Source organism: Hypanus sabinus, unplaced genomic scaffold (genome assembly GCF_030144855.1).
Source record: "Hypanus sabinus isolate sHypSab1 unplaced genomic scaffold, sHypSab1.hap1 scaffold_1806, whole genome shotgun sequence".
In the NCBI taxonomy this organism is placed as follows: Eukaryota; Metazoa; Chordata; class Chondrichthyes; order Myliobatiformes; family Dasyatidae; genus Hypanus; species Hypanus sabinus.
The window spans coordinates 5,417-19,449 of record NW_026779894.1 but is presented as its reverse complement, the minus strand read 5'-3'; the positions used below and the strand labels follow the sequence as shown (position 1 = coordinate 19,449).

Genomic DNA, 14,033 nt, shown 5'->3' with positions numbered 1-14,033 from the left:
GAACGGCTTAAAGGCACTGACCTTTCCTTTATCACACTGACCTCAATCTCCTGCTTTCCCGCAGAGATTAACACGTGAACAGTCCACGAAATCCTTTCGAATAAGGATTAAATAAGGTCGAACCCGTTTCACCGTCGAAGTAGATCCTCCTCGATCTTCGATCTTCACTCTCCACTGATTTCGGAACTAGCAGTATTTCAAGAACCTGCTGGCAATGATCTTTTAAACTTTTGGCATTTGATAAAACTTCACCCTTCAGCTAAACTGCGTCATCCCATTAAATCACGCAGTGGCATGAAATCAACTTGACAAATCCAGCCACGAGCTGTCCCTCCTCACAGGGTGGAGTCTTCCTTTTATAACCAGTTAAAAAAAAAACTGTCACATGATCTCTACTGGTGGGAAACTGACGTTATTTCACCATCACAAGACCATTACCTCAAGTCCAGTACAGCTTCAACCCCTGTCAAGTGACAAGGGCACCACTGTCATGTCACGAGTACGTAACCATCCATTCAGGGAATATACTGTTTTTAACTTTCCATTTGTTTTACAGTACCCAGTGAAAAGCATCCACTTCATGTGACAGAAGCCATAACAGATCATAAGTCTGTTGGTTATTCAAACTCTATCTGGAGACCTAATAGAGAAATCCCATCCTTACCCATTCTGGTTTTTCTTCACTCTCATCCCTACATCTAGACTCCTGACTCTTATCTGCCTCCTGACAAGCCTTTTGATAGTATCAAGTCTCCAGGAGCTTGTCAGGACGGGGACAGGATTGGACCCAAATGCAGAACGCAGGCACTGAAGTACTAGGGGTAGGACAGGATGGGGATGCCATGGCATGCAGGGGCTTATGCAGGCGGGGCTGGATCCCCGATTTCGTGATAGGGCAGGAGGATCCCAGAGCTCGTGGCGGGCCGCATGGATCCCGGGCAGGGCCACCTCCCAGGCTAAAAACACGGAGGCATCTGCAAGGAGCGGACACCTGGGCAGGTGCGGGGCACAACCCTTAGTGAGTAATGGGTGGAAAGGGCAGAATCCCCACCGGGCAGCGGCAGTCCAGCCAGTCCTGCCCGAGGAAGGCAAGGAATCAGAAGAAAGTTGGGTCCAGGGAGAGCAGTAGGGCTACCATGATACACCGGTTTATTGGGAAGGGCAACCGACAGCGTGACAGCGCAGGCAAGGCGACTAAGGCGGAACAGCGGGACCAGCGCACAGGAGAGAAGCAGTGGAACAAGACCAACCGGACAGAACAGATGCAGAAGAGGCCGGCAACCAGGGCAAAACAGGATTCCGAGCAGGCCGGCAACCAGGGAAAGAGCAGAATTCAGAGCCGGCAGCCCAGGTACAGATCGGGTAAAACCGGCTTCGGAGTAGGACAACCCACACCCAGGCTCAGTCCGCGAGTCCCTTATAAACACCTGCCCCCTATTAGGCGACAGCTGTCCCTCCTTAAGTCAGGACGATCCAATGGCTCCGGGTGACAGGAGGGCTGGCTGGAGGAAGAGAAGAGTGCTTAGATTCATGGTACTTTGCTTCCACTATTGGGGAAGGATGGAGATGATTTGATTGGACAGGTCCCAGCTGAAACATGCTAGGTCTGAAGTCCTGACAAATCACATAACTAGGGCTGTGGACTGTATTTCACTAAATAGCAGGGAAGTCGGTTCAACAGATTGGAATTGGAATGTTTTTATTATTGCCATAGGTACCGCAATAGTGAATGTTTTGCATGTGTACCCTTGAGACAAATCAAATCATATCGTTACACAGTGTAATGAGGTAGGATAAGGTAAAACATTAATAATGCAGAAGGTGTAGAATAATGTGCTGAATAATTACAATAGAATTAAGGAAAAGTATGGATGAAATAATAGCATCCATGACATCACTGACGAGCGCTGCCTCAAAAAGGCAGCATCCATCATGAGGGACCGCCACCACCCAGGACATGCCTTCTTCCCATTTCTACCATCATGGAGGAGGTACAGGAGCCTGAAGGCACACACTCAATGGTTCAGCGACAGCCTCTTCCCATCTGACATCGGATTTCTTACTTATTTAACTTTTTTATACTATTTTTATAGAAATCTCACTGTGATTTACTGGTTTTATTATAATGTATTACGATGTACTTCTCGAGCATAACAAATTTCAAGACATATAGCAGTGATATTAAACCTAATTCTTTTTGTGAATATTAAAGAGGATACAAAGAGTACTTTTACAGATGTATAAACAGTAAAAGAGAGTGTAGAATGGATATTGGACCTCTGGGAAATGACACTGGAGAAGTTGTCAGATACACTGAAACGGCAGAGAACTGTACACGTACTTTGTGTCAGTCTCCAATGTTTTCCGTCATGAAGAGATGCCAGAAATTGAAGCCTGGGCGGCATTGAGTATCATCACTTTTAATAAGGAGATATTGCTTGGAGAGTTGTAAATCCTGACGGTGGATGGACAAGACACCACGGATTCGCAAAAAGAGGCTGAAGCGATTGTGAAGGCATTCATAGTGCAAGAATAATTAGTCAGGAATTGCTCCCTGTGACCGGGAAATCACAAATGTCACTCTACTCCTGAGGAACACAGGAAGGAAAAAGATAGGAAATTATTGGTTGCTGACCAAGATTGCAGTGGACGGTGCAATTTGAGAGTCCATGCTACGGATGAGGTATAAGTGCATCTTGGTTCTTACTTCTCCTAACAGTAAGAGTGTTCACTTTGATTTTGTAAATATGTGGATTTCATCTCCAGGCACAGTGAGTATATAAGATCCCCATTTGAATACACTAAGATATGAACTGTTTGTTCATAGTCACAGTGCATTGATTAATCTTCACAAACATGTTTATCCAAATATTTGCGCCATTGCAAAATACTCCATTTGAGGTTGTTCCCCTCCCTGAATCACAATATATAGGGGACAACCACCGAAATCTGATTCAGCAGGTCAACGAAAGCAACTTCGATTTCTTCGTTACAGGTAAATCTGATTTGTCTGAGTCTTTCTGAAATAATTATTGACAAGCATTAAATGGAGATGGCTTCATTGGTAAATTGGCAGATGATGAAACAATTGATGGAGCTGTGGATAGTGTGGAGAACTGGCAATAAATTTAGCAAAATGTAGATCAATTGCAGATATAGGCTGGGAAATGGCAAATGGAAATTGACCCAGATAAATGTGACGAATTGCACCTCAGTAAGGCAAACGCAAGACAGAACACTGTTATGGGCAAGGTCCTTTGGTGTTGCTGAGCAGAGAGATCATGGCATCCTAGTTCATTGCTAGTTCTAAGTAGCTACACAAGTTGGTATGTTGTTTAGAAATAGGCTTACAACATGCTTGCATTTATTATTCAAATAATTTAGCTCAATAGTCATGTTCCTACTTTGTAAGACTCTCGTTGGGCCACATCTGGATGACTGCATACAGTTCTGGTTGCCCCACACTTGGAAGGATGCGGAGGCTTTGGAGAGGGTGAAGAATATGTTTACCAGGATACTGCTTCATTTAGAGGGTGTGTGCTATCACAGGAGGCGTAATAAAATGTTGTTTCCACTGGAGCTCCAAAGGCTGAGGGGTAATCTGATAGAGGATTGCAGGAAGATGGAGGGTATGGACATGGTATAGGCAGGAAGGATTAGTGTTTGGGTGTTTTTGATTTGCTTTATAGCTAGTTCATCACAACATTGTGGCCCAAATGGCCTGGTGCTGTGCTGTACTCGTCATTGTTCTATGTTCTCAAAGCATTTTCATAGCAAACTGACATGTTTGACTGTTACTTTGTAGCTGTTGGTTAAATCCTTTGCAATTTACAACTTGCTATTTCTAAACTCAAGGTAAAGATTCCAATTAGAATTTTAAATCTCTCACAATATCATTAAACATGTTGGCTCCTAAACTACACAAGCAGCAATGACGTTAAATTAGTTTCGACATTCCATGTTCATGAGATGTAGATGTTCTTCTGCACACCATTGATTTAGCATGTCGTAATTTGAGTTAATAGCACCTTTCTGTCACCTTAAACAGTCTGACATATCACAGAAACAAATATTTTCACCCATAGAACTGCCAAAGATCAGATGACTTATCTTTAAACGCTGGAATCTCTTGTACATGAAAGTCGCTGAAGGTTCTGAGATTCTCAAACCACCCTGCCTGGCACATGTGATCAATCCATGGTCAAGGTCACTAAGATCTCATTTCTCTTCTATGCTGATGTTTGGTCTCAACAGCAAATGAATCTCTTGACCATTCCAGAATGCTTTTATGCATTAAGTTACATCGAAAATTTTGGATGATGAGATATCGGCACTAACAAGTGTAATGGGATGTACTGGTGTCCATAATAAAATGGCCACTGAATGTATTATGCTCTGATTGGGCTGTCCTGAACCATTTCTCTGTCATTGAGGTATTTTAGAAGTAGAGTTTCTGATAAATTGAAAAAACAGCATCCAATCTCACTCATGCAGCAATGTTACGACAATGTGTTTGATAATGACACTGATAGAAAGGACAAGGACTGAACACCAGGGAGAACTTGCCCATCTTTTCCAAGGTACATGGAAATCACTCAAGAGGCTTTAACATCTCTGTCTGGATTGCTTCAGAGCTGCATTGAAATAGCATCCTAGAATTTGAACTGTTCACAAGATTGGACCTTGAACCCATTCTATAGCCTCAAGGGAAGAATCACACCACCTGGTCACACTTGACACTGATACGAACTCAGCATAAAAACAACTTTAGGGAAATGGAAAACAATCAGCTCAGCAAAGGCAGCAGTACAGGAACTTGCAGCTCATACGGAATGGAATCTAAATTCATACTCTCTGTGATTAAAGAAGAGAATAGTAATTTTAATGTTATTCTATGTACAATTGAAGGGTCTTCTAAAGTAGTCTTCAAGGCTACTAGAGTCTGTACTTCTGCAGATAATCTATTACCTTCAGTGACAGGTATCTGATTGTACAAGACAATATGTGGGAACTGAATTCAGCACAGATATACTATAGCCTATTGTTGAACACACACAACTTAAACTACAAAAATACAGTATTGCCTTTAAAACTGATCTGATTTACTGTCCCAGCTATCCAACGATAAGTCATTCTTGTCATATAGAAGTATGTCTGTATTCACTTTACCTGTATTCTCAGTTTTCTGAAATATTCTACCTCTCAATTTGTAGTTTCCAAAAGTCATAGGAGCAGAATTAGGCCATTTAAACCCAAAGGGTTTGCCCCACCATTCCATTTTGGCTGATTTATTATCCCTCTCAACCTCATTTGCTTCCCCTGGTCAGGAACCTTTCACAAACATACTAATGAATAATCTATCAATCTCCACTTTACACATCCCCAATCACTTAGCTTCACAGCTGTCTGTGGCAAGCAATTCCACAGATTCACCACCTTCTGGCTCGAGAAATCCCTCCTCATCCCTGTTGTAAAGGGACATACTTCTACTCCAAGGCTGTACCGTCTGGTCCCATACTCCACCACCACAAAATACATCCTCTCTACTTCAACTCTATCTAGGTCTTTCAATAACCATAAGCTTTCAATGTCCTTCTTTTCTCTTTACCAGAGCTATCAAAAGTGAGATACCTTCCTCCAGATAATGGCCTTCCAAAAAACACTTGTCGTCCTGGTGTTTCTCCTGCTGCTTGTTAACACTGAGTTTTCCAAAGCTCAAATGACCGGACATTTTGAACACAGATTAAACAGTAATGCAGAGGGAATTTCTTCACAGGTAGGATTGTCTTACCTCCACTTCTTTAACAGTGTTCATTGTTGAAATTGCCTGCAATCCCAAAAATTGAACAGGTTCAGGAACTCAAGTTCAAATTCAATTTTCTTCACAGATATACAACCAAACGAAACAACATTCCTCTACAACGTGCTCCAACCACAGAACATTGATCGCACAAAGCACATAAAACTAAATATTGTCAAAAATAAGTGAATAAAATATAATTCACAATGCATGCAGTGTGCAGCACATTAAAAAAAAACAACTAACAGTAAAGAGCTCACTGTCTTGTGATGAGAGGTCGGGAGTGGCAGGGCATTCATTGGTTTTGTAACCTAATGAAAGAAGCTATTACCCAGTCTAGCAGTCATAGTCCTCAAGCTCCAGTACCTCCTTCCCGATGATTATAGGTCAAAGAGATTGGGAGATACGTGCAAGGGATCCTCAATGATGCTTTGGGCTTTGACTAAATCAAATGTGTCAGATCATTAATATTCCAAACAACATTTTATTTAAAGTCAAACATCTATTTTTTGATATAATGTACATACTGAAATGCAATAAAAAAACATTAATTTTTCCAAGTCAAATTGAGTTTATTCTTATTATCATAAATTCAGTGAGGTGCGGATTCAGTACCAAGGAAAATTTGCATGCAGCAACATCACAAAGATGAAGGGACAGACAGCACACAGAATATAGATTATGCATTAGCTCTTCCTTAAGTCATGCCATATGCAATAAAGTCGATTTGCCATCATGAGTATATATTTTCAGAAGTTAATTGGCTGGAATAGTAATGAATGGGAGATTGGTTTGACTAGACAAAATAGATGAATGTTACTTGAGGCAGGCATCCCCAACAGGGCTGAAAACAACGTCAATTACAATTTCCCACGAGAAGTTACTCACGGACAGTTATAGAAAATCGTGTTGGTCTTGCAATGGAAATGTTCCCATGATACTTCAGGGTTTATTCATCGAGAAGATACTTTGATTGATGCACAAGTGGGGTGGGAGGTGGACGGAAATTTTGGAAATATTTTCTGAGGAGCTGTCTGGTCAAATTAAATAGTGAGAACTGGTGCCGAATACTTTCCTGTGTTCAATGGTGGATGATGTTCACCAATGACGGACTGGGCCATATTTAGTACATATTACAGGCTTTTCCGTACAATGGCATTGATGCTTCCATATCAGGCCAAGATGAAACCAGTCAATAAACTCTCTAACAGACATCTGTAGAAATTTGTCAATGTTTCAGATAATAATTCAAATTTTGTCAAGCTTCCAAGAAAGCATAGCATTTTTGGTGACATTCCAAATCTCCTCAAATTCCTATTGAAATATAGCCGCCGTCACACCTTCTTTACAGCTGTATCAATATGTTGGGTCCAGGTTAGCTCCTCGGACATACTGGCCCCCATGAGCTTTAAATGGCTCCCTCACTGCATTTCTGATCCCTCCATGAGGATTGGTGTGTGTCATTCACTCAACTATAATGTGTCATCTGTCCTCATACCCGAACTCTATATTCTCAAACCCGACCTCCGGAAAACACGGTGAGGAATTTTTCCATGGGCAAGAAAGTCAATGGTCTGAGATAACTGAGCTGCAAGTTGAATTCACAATTCTTTGTTTCTTGTCAATTCACAGGAAAATATGAGCGAAAGTCTGAGAAGCAGATTCCGACGACACAACAGGTGACTTTGTGGTTTGTTAGAAGTAAAGGTCTGTTAAGATCTATTAAGAACTGTGCATTCCAGTGATCCACCACTCTCTGAATAAAAAAAAAAAACCCTACGCCTCACATGCCCTTTGAACACACGCCTTCTCACTTTAAATGCCTGCCCTTTGATATTTGACATTTCAACCCCGGGAATCAGATACTCCCTGTCTACTCTATCTATGCCTCTTTTAAACTTATAAACCTTCATCGGAATTCCACACAGGATCTGGTGCTCCAGAGGAAACAACTCACCGTCCTTTCCAATTGTATTCAGTCTCAATTGTAAGCTAAGCTTTCGCTGAGGAAATACAGCTCCAGTAATATGATTTTTATTTCTGCATGTGTGTGTGTGGCAAATATCCATCGACATTTCCTGGTACATGCTTCAGAGCATCGACTGATGATAAGAGGATGTTCACCATGACACTGGAGTAAACTCTAGATGTCTCATTCTCCTGTGTAGTAAAGGACTTCAGTTTGCTGCATCCTACTGCAAGTTCTGAGTTATCATAATTCAAAAATGAGCAATGCTAAAAGTTCACGTGCAACGGTTGTATTTATATTTTCTGCCCATTACACTACTGGTGTTTTTGGCAGCAATAAAGGTCTTCCTTCTCTGGCTGTGTTCAGTGCTTCCTTCATCATGTCAGTGTTACGCCTGTGACAATAGACAATAGGTGCAGTAGACCATTCGGCCCTACAAGCCTGCACCGCCATTTTGAAATCATGGCTGATCAATTACTATCAATACCCTGTTCCTGCTTTGTCCCCATATCTCTTGATTCCCTTATCCATGATACCTATCTAGCTCCTTCTTGAAAGCATCCAGAGAATTGGCCTCCACTATCTTCCAAGGCAGTGCATTCCAGACCCCCACAACTCTCTGGGAGAAGAAGCTTTTCCTTAACTCTGTCCTAAATGACCTCCCCCTTATTCTCAAACCATGCCCTCTGGTACTGGACTCTCCCAGCATCTGGAACATATTTCCTGCCACTATCTAGTCCAATCTCTTAATAATCTTACATGCTTCAATCAGATCCCCTCTCAATCTCCTTAATTCCAGCGTGTACAAGCCCAGTCTCTCTAACCACTCTGCGTAAGACAGTCCAGACACCCCAGGAATTAACCTCGTGAATCTACGCTGCACTTCCTCTACAGCCAGGATGTCCTTCCTTAACCCTGAAGACCAAAACTGTACACAATACTCCAGGTGAGATCTCATCAGGGCTCTGTACAAATGCAGAAGGATTTCCTTGCTCTTGTACTCAATTCCCTTTGCAATAAAGGCCAACATTCCATTAGCCTTCTTCACTGCCTGCTGCACTTGCTCATTCACCTTCAGTGACTGATGAACAAGGACTCCGAGATCTCATTTTATTGCTCCATTACCCAACTCTAAACCGTTCAGATAATAATCTACCTTTCTGTTCTTACTCCCAAAGTGGATAACCTCACACTTATTCACATTAAACGCCATCTGCCTAGTATCTGCCCACTCAGCCAGCCTATCTAAGTCACCCTGAATTCTCCCAGCATCCTCATCACATGTCGTACTGCCATCCAGCTTAGTATCATCAGCAAATTTGCTGATGTTATTTTTTATGCCTTCATCCAAATCATTAACGTAAGTGGTAAACAGCTGTGGTCCCAATACCGAGCCCTGTGGCACCCCACTAGTCACCACCTGCCATTCCGAGAAACACCCATTCACACCTACCCTTTGCTTTCTATCTGCCAACCAGTGTTCTATCCATGTAAATGCCTTCCCCCCGATGCCATGAGTTTTGATTTTACCCACCAATCTTCTATGTGGGACCTTATCAAATGCCTTCTGAAAATCAAGGTACACTACATCCACTGCATCTCCCCCGCCTAACTTCCTGGTTACTTCCTCGAAAAACTCCAACAGATTAGTCAAGCATGATTCACCCTTGGTAAATCCATGCTGGATCGGGCCAATCCTATCACTCCTATCTAGATATGCCACTATTTCATCCTTAATAATGGACTCCAGCATTTTTCCCACCACCGATGTCAGGCTGACAGGTCGATAGTTCTCTGTTTTCTCCCTCTTCATTTTTGAGAATTGCAAGATCGCTATTAAGTCAGGGTAGGAGACCCAGGAAATGAGAGAGAGAAGTTTGGAATGTCCTGGCCCCCAGCGATACAAAGCCACGGAAAAGGTCATTGTTTCTTGGAGGCGGAATTGTGTATTGAGTACTCTGCTTCATGGAAGCCCTTAGGCAACGTGGGCAGGTTAGGGGATGGCATCATTCCACCCTGAGTGACATCTGAGACCCTATGAGTGGGGATAAAAGAGGGTCTGGGGAACAGCTCCTTGAGACGCACCAGAAGAAAGGCTAGAACTCCTGTAACAGCGTAATAGTGAAAGCCGGCAGAAAAGCCCACGTAGAAATATAGAAATATAAAACCATAAATAATTAAATAATAATAAATTATGCCAAGTGGAAGTAATCAGTGATTCATAGTCATTTTATTCGTGACAACATTAATTCGTTATCTGCTAAGCACTGTTTCTGAGTTTAGTCTATTCATTTACTATATTAATAATTCACATGTCAAGACAAGACAAGGTAAAGGAGCAGAAGTAGGCCATTCGGCCCCTTGAGTCTGCTCCGCCACTTCACCATGAAGTTAAGTATTCTCCCATCTCCAATTTCCGACTTTTTCCCCATATTCCTTGATACCCTGACTAATTAGATTCCCATCAATCTCCTCCTTAAACACCCTCAATTATTGGGCCTCCACACTGCATGTGGCAGCGAATTCCATAATTCCACGACCATGATGCCTCAAACAGAATTACAGGACAATGAGTTCCAATCAATTTGCAATCAATGCCCACATTACACAATAATCCGTTTTGCTTTGGTATCATACTACAAACTTTCTCAATGTTTCTGTTGACATGTCACTCATTAAGTGAATACCAAATCGTCAGTCCTGTTGTAGTGATTTGAACTGCTTTGTAATTTAATTAAAATTGTCATTTGATAACGTATATTGATAACTTTCAACAAAAGTAATCAGTCTATAATATTAGCTAAGCAGAGTCTGCTGTGTCACATATCGGGGAATGTTTCTGTTCTCTTGATAAAACTAGATCTATGTAAAGGCAACAAAGGAGCACATTATGAACTTTAATTAATATTGTATAATACAATAGTTGTATCTAGTCTCAATTGTAAGCCAAGCTGACACTGAGGAAATACAGCTCCAGAAATAATATTTTTATTTCTGCAAGGAGTATGTGTGTGTGGCAAATATCAAGCAGCATTTTTTGGTGCATGATTCAGAGCACACGACTGATGATAAGAGGATGTTCACCACGACATTGGAGTAAATTCCAGATGTCTCTTTCTTCTGTGCAGTAAAGGAATTAAATTTTCTGCATCCTACTATAAGTTCTGAGTTATCATAATTCGAAAACAAACAATGCTGAAAGACAAATGCAACTGTTCTATTTATATTTTCTGCCCATTACACTACCGGTGTTTTTGGCAGCAATAAAGGTCTTCCTCTCTGGTTGTGTCCAGGGCTTCCTTCATCATGTCAGTACTTCCACTTAGTTTTCTCTACTGTCTAGTATGCATTTCATGTGGAGACTCAGGAATACAGTTACACTCAGATGTAGAATTATTCTTTATTGCTTTTCCAGACCAGTTTTGATTTACCAGTCTGAATTTTTATTGCTGAACTGAAACCCTGAACGGGCAGGACCCATGGACATCTCTTCGCCTGGCCTCTACTTATTGACCTGTTAGGTATGGCTGATACTACCAAGAGCTAAAGCAGAAGGCCCTGACTCCAGACAACATAGAACTCAGTGTCATTGAGGCACATGGTCCTTCAAACCTGATGACATGTCTGTGGTCTTCTTGCTGCCCTTTATTTATTGCCATCCCTTATTTCAAGCATTGGCACAATTTAACATTCATCATAATCCACTTCCTCTTGTTCCAAACCTTTATGTGTCAGGTTTTTTTTTTATCCTTTTCAATATTAATCATTTGTTGTATTCCAGGTTTTAAGGTACTATGCTTTCAGTAACAAATGAATATTTCTGAACTTGTGTTGTAGATGGCGAGCTGCCCAAAAGGAACGAGCACTCCCAGCAATGATCCATCGGAAGGAATTCAGTCTGCCAGAAACTTCAGTCAGACAGACAGACTGAACGACATACTTTATGGATCCCGAAGGAAATTGGGTCTCGTTACATTCATACTAAGCAGGAATTGTGTAGAAATATAGCAATATTTAACCAGAAATAATTAAATAATTATAAATTATGCCAAGTAGAAATAATCAGTGATTCATAGTCACTTTATTTGTGACAACATTAATTCGTCATGAGCTAAGTACTGTCTCTGTTATAGTCTATTCGTTTACTCTATTAATAATTCATATTACATTCGACCCATTGAGTCTGCTCTGCCACTCCACCATGAGCTGAACTATTCTCCCATCTAGATCCAATTTTCGACTTTTTCCCCATATCCCTTGATACACTGACTAATTAGATACCTATCAATCTCCTCCTTAAGCACCTTCAATGATTGGGCCTCCACACTGTATGTGGCAACGAATTCCATAATTCCTCCACCATCTGGCTAAAAATATGTACCTTTTGCGATAATTTGATGAGAATGCCAGTAGGATAGATAAAGGGGATGCAGTGTATTTTGTATATCTGGGCGTTAAGAGGTCCTTTGACACAAGTGCCACACAGAAGGCTGCGCATTTAATTAAGAGCCCATGGTATTACAAGAATGTTACTAACATGGGTAGTACATTGGCTGATTGGTAGGAGGCAGCGAGTGGGAATAAATGGATCCTGTTCTGGTTGGCTGCCAGTGGCTAGTGGTGATCCGCAGGGTTCCTATGGGGCCACTTACTTTTATGCTGTATATGATGACTTAGATGAAGGAATAGATGGCTTTCCTGCCAGGTTTGCAGATATTAGGAATATTGGTGGAGGGACATGAAATGTTGAGGAAACAGATATGATAGAAACATAGAAACACGGAACTACTGCACAATACAGGCCCTCCAGCCTACAAAGCTGTGCCGAACATGTCCTTACCTTAGAAATTTTGCATTATGCCGATGACCTTTTGCTTTATATTCCTAATGTTGAGACTTTATTAGCTATCGTACATTCTTTTGTCTCCAGTTTTAGTCAGTATTCAGGATAAGAGTGAACTTATTCTATTGAATCATTTAGTATCAATTAATACTAACCTTCCTTTTAAAATTGTAAGAAATAAACTTACTTATTTGGATGGAACAATTACTAAGAACCATAAATAGTTATTTAAAGAAAATTTGGGCCTGGGACCCCAAGATCCCTCTGATCCTCCTCACTGCCAAGAGTCTAGGCATTAACTCTACATTCTGCCATCATATTTGACCTACCAAAATGAACCAGGCCACACTTATCTGGGTTGAACTCCATCTACCATTTCTCAGCCCAGTTTTGCATCTTATTAATGCCTCATCTCATTAAATTACCTCGTCTCAGTCATTTATAAAAATCACGAAGAGTTGGAGTCCCAGAATAGATCCCTGAGGCACAACACTGGACTCTGGCCTCCATGCAGAATATGACCCGTCTCCAAGCACATTTTGCCTTCTTGGGGTAAGTCAGTTCAGGATCCACAAAGCAGTGTCTCCTTGGATCCCATGTATCCTTACTTTCTCATGGGGTTGAGGAGGAGATAAAACAAAGGATCATCAGTGATTGAATGGCAGAGCTGATTCAATGGGCCAGATTATCTCATTCTGCTCTTATGTCATATGGTCTTAAATAAGTACGTCTAAAATTAATTATTTATAATAATTTTGTGTTTAATGGGGACAATCTCAAGAGCACAGATATTAGGTATGGTGAATAAATGTTGCCAATATCAGTAGTAACCACTTCCAGTCTTACAATAAATGCTAATGAAGAACACATTGTTTGTATGCTTCATTGATTGTTAATTATTATTACAAGTGTTGCACTATTTCACATTTCTTTAACACACATTATACAGTGTTGAACTTCTATTGGCTGGAACTTTTGGTAGTGACACTAAGTTTCTGACCTTGTGCTGTTGATCAGATTTAACCCAGATGCTCACTGTAACTTGCGGAGAAGATATTCCTGATGTCACTTTCAGGGTCTATGGTGCAGCTGTCTGAAAAAAATGAACAGCACAAATGTCATTATTGTAATCGACATACGGCAACATACATCATCTCCAATATCTATATGATTTTCACTCCAATGGAAGAACTGCAGGAACGAGACTGCAGGATTTTCTGGGATTTGAAATCAGATGGTGTCATTCTCGTAAATGCTTATGTAGTGTTCTCGCACAGCTGTAAAATAACTCTGAACTAAACACCAAGCATAAACCAATCAATGAGGCGGTCCCAGTAAGATTAACCATTTAATGTTCACTCTTCCACATTAAGGTATGGTGAAAACTGTTGATAAAACAATACAAAAAACATACTGTATTT

General features: G+C 41.1%; 1 long non-coding RNA gene across 1 annotated transcript; it reads left to right on the top strand.

The window, feature by feature from the left end:
* Positions 1-5,622: 5,622 nt before the first annotated feature.
* LOC132387394 (uncharacterized) lies at positions 5,623-13,704 on the top strand. The gene is made up of 3 exons (XR_009509876.1): positions 5,623-5,776; positions 7,433-7,479; positions 11,607-13,704. It is a non-coding gene; the product is annotated as an uncharacterized LOC132387394 (long non-coding RNA).
* Positions 13,705-14,033: the final 329 nt, after the last annotated feature.